Below are 4480 nucleotides of genomic sequence, written 5' to 3' on the forward strand. Positions count from 1 at the left end.
CATTGTTATTGCTATTACCATTATCATTATTATTACTATCATTTTTATCACTGTTATTATTATTATTACTATTATTATTATTATCATTATTATTATTATCAATAGTATCATTATTATTATTATTATCATCATCATCATCATCATTATAATTATCATTATTATTATTATCATCATCATCATCATCATCATCATCATCATCATCATCATCATCATCATCATCATCATCATCATAATTATCATCCTTATTATTATTATTATTATTATTATTAATATCATTAGTACAGTAATGATGATCATATTATTATGATCATCATCATAGTTATTATATATTATATATATATTATTAGTATTAGTATTATCATTTTCACTATTATTATCATTGTTATTGTTATGATTAACAATATTATTAGTACTATGATTATAATTAATATTATCATTATGATAATGATGATGATCATCACCATCACCACCATCATCATCATCATCATCATCATCATCATTGTTATTATTATTATTAGAGTAGTAGTAGTAACTTCCACGGAACAAAAAAGATTCAGAGGTACTTCTCTCTTCCCATTTCAGCCTCCTCCTTCTACTCGCCCCCTCTCTCTCCCTTTTCCTCTCCCTCCCTCTCCTCCCTCCCTCCCCTGCCTTTGCCGCTCTCCCTCCCAAATCTTCCACGAATTCACCGCCCCCCCCCCCCCCCGCCCTAAGTCTCACACCTGCTCCTTTCCCCTTCGGTCCCTTACCCTCTTTCACCCCTCCCTCATTCTCTTTTCTCAACTAGCCCCGTTTTCTTTCCGTTTTAATCCCCCCTCCGTTTCCCATTCTCTCTTTTCTCTCTTTTTCCCCTGTCTCCCTCTCCCCTCAGTTCTTGCTGTTTCCCTTCCCTCTCACCTTCCTCTTTAACCTCCCCTCTCGGACTGTAGTGTAAATAATAAATGTGCAGAACTGGTGCTCTTATTGCTTCATTGTAGTGCACTTACATCGAGGCAGAAGGGTAGTATGAATAATAGCAATAATAATATTAATAACAATAATGATAACAATGATGATTAATAATAGAGTTAGAATAGGATTCGTATGATGTCATATGCCCGCGGGCGCGCGCGTGTGTGTGTGTGTGTGCGATTCTTTATTATTCATATTATTAGTTACCACTCCAGTTTACGTCAAAATAAAACTACTTGAACTCTGCAGTCACATGATATATGATTTCAAGCGTAACGTGCCAACTGTAAATTACAAAAAAAAAAAAAAAAAAAAAAAAATGTATGCCCACAAATATGACTTCAGGCGTTCCGTTCTTACCAATGATGGACAAATGGAGAGGCCGACGGCGTAAAGGACGAAACAGCTGAATTGATATGTAGATCAGTGTTATCATAATCAACATTACCATTATCATTTTTATTCTAGTTATCATTATTTTAGCATTGTTGTTTCTGTTGATGTTATCATTATCATTACTATTATCATTATCCTTATTATTTTTATTGTTTCTCTTATTATTATCAATTTCATCCTTCTTATTATCACCATTACTATTATCATCATCATTATTATTATTATTATTATTATTATTATTATTATTATTATTATTATTATTATCATCATTATCATTATTATTATTATTATTATTATTATTATTATTATTATTATTATTAATATTAATATTAATATTATCATTATCTTCGCAAAATTATTTCATTATCATTGTTAATTGAAAATTCCAATATCTCATATGATTTCTACTACTAATATCATCAACATTGGTAGCATTATCACTACTATCATTATCATCAAGTCTGATAATAATACTACTTTTCCAATACTATTATGATGATCATTAGCCCATCTACATTATTTCCTTTACCACTATCAGTGTTGTTTCCGCAACAATGATGATAACAAAGATGATAATGATGACGTGATAATGATGACAATACTGAAACAACAAGAAGCAAGAGCAATAATAATAATGAAAATAATAGAAAAACATTTATGATAAAGAGTTAATAGATAATATTGGTAATATATTATATGCATGGCACTAAATGATAATAATAGAAGGAATAATAATAATAATAACAGTAATGATAATAATAGTGATGATAATTATAATAATAATAATGATAATAATAATAACATTGATAATGATAGCAATAATGATAATCACAATTATTATAATAGTAATAATAATAATAAGAATGATAACTATGATAATGATAAAAATTATAAAAATAACGATAATAATAATGGCAATGATAATGATACTACTATTACTGTACTACTACTACTACTACTACCATTACTACTGCTACTACTAATGAGGACACTGACAATAGTAATGATGACAATAATGATAATAAAAGATATAATAATAATGACAATAATAATAACAACGATAATGATAATAATGATAACAATAACGATAATGATACAAATGATAGTGATAAGAAGGGCAACAATGAAAATAAAATGATAAAATAATGATAATGATAATAGTAATAATAATAATTGATGATAATAATAATAACAAAATAATGGTAATAACAAGAATGCAAATGATAAAAATAATGATAATAATAATGATAAGAAATACTACTACTACTACTGATAATAATAATGGTGATGAAAATGATAGTAACAATAACACTAATAATGATGATAACAATAACAATAATTATAAAAAGTTAAAACAATAATGATAATAGTAATTATTATTACCATAATGATGATAATGATAGCAACAACAAAACAACAATTATAATATTAATGACAATAATGATAATAATAACAACAATAATATTGATAATTACAATAATGAAAATAACGATAAAAATAATGATGACAATAATAATAATAATAATAATAATAATAGTAGTAGCAATATTAATGATAATAGTAGCAGTAATAATAGTAATATTAATAATAACAATGATACCAATAATAATAATAATAACTATAACAATAATGATAAAATATTGATAATAATAATTATTATTATTATAATAATTGTAAGAATAATAATGATAATAATCATAATGATAATGATAATAATAATAATAATAATAACAGTGATAATAGTGACTATGTATATCTCTATCTATCTATCTACACACACACACACACACACACACACAGATATATATATATGTATACATGTATACATACACACACACACACACACACACACACACACACACACACATATATATATATATATATATATATATATATATATATATATATATATATATATATATATATATATATTTTTTTTTTTTTTTTTTTTTTTTTTTTTTTTTTTTTTTTTTTTTTTTTTTTTACGGTAGGTTCACGTTTGAGCCGCCGTGGTCACAGCATGATACTTAATTGTAGTTTTCATGTTGTGATGCTCTTGGAGTGAGTACGAGGTAGGGTCCCCAGTTCCTTTCCACGGAGAGTGCCGGTGTTACAGTTTAGGTATTCATTCTCTCTATTTCATCCGGGCTTGGGACCAGCACTGACTTGGGCTGGCTTGCCCACTCAGTGGCTAGGTAAGCAATCGAGGTGATGTTCCTTGCCCAAAGGTCGGTGACCTGAACCCTCGAACTCAGATTGCCGTCGTGCCAGTCTTGAGTCCGATGCTCTAACCACTCGGCCACCGCGGCCTTATATATATATATATATATATATATATATATTATATATATGTATATATTATTATATATTATGTATGTGTGTGTGTGTGTGTGTGTGTGTGTGTGTGTGTATGTATACATGTGTGTATATATATATATATATATATATATATATATATATATATATATATATATATATATATATATATATATATATATATATATATATATATATATATATATATATAATAGAGAGAAAGAGAGAGAGAGAGGCGAGAAAGAGAGAGAGAGAGAGAGAGAGAGATTTGATTTGGTAATAAAAAAATATTTACAGAACAGTGTACGTGCCAAACTGGCTATGCTTCTATTTTTGTAGAGGGCTGTCAGTCAAACATATTTTATACATGCCTGAAGGGCTGTGCCATTGTGCTTACATTATTCACATATCATCTAGTTGGTAAAAAAATAACTTTTATATCACTAATCATATCAAAGACAAGACCAGTGTCTATAATAAAATTAATGGAATCAATAAGTGCTGATCTCCGGACAGTGCTGTTTGATCGATATGATGCAGTTTTCGAGCAACAAAGTAAACAATGTGTGATATGCGACTTGGGCGCCTTGCACATTTTGCAGTGATGATATGAGACTGGCTTTGCCTCCAAAACTGCATCCTGTACATGATGTATAGTGTACTGATATCCTATGCGTAGCCAGGTTAGTATAACCTGCTCTCTCCGAAACAGTCCATTAAAGACTTTATATGGTTTGTCTATATCAGATGTCCCTGCAATACTTTCATAATGCCAGATAGTACCATGTCCTTTTTCTTCATTTTTTCGGTGGTCCAT

The sequence above is a fragment of the Penaeus monodon genome, chromosome 16, assembly GCF_015228065.2.
Source record: "Penaeus monodon isolate SGIC_2016 chromosome 16, NSTDA_Pmon_1, whole genome shotgun sequence".
NCBI lineage: Eukaryota > Metazoa > Arthropoda > Malacostraca > Decapoda > Penaeidae > Penaeus > Penaeus monodon.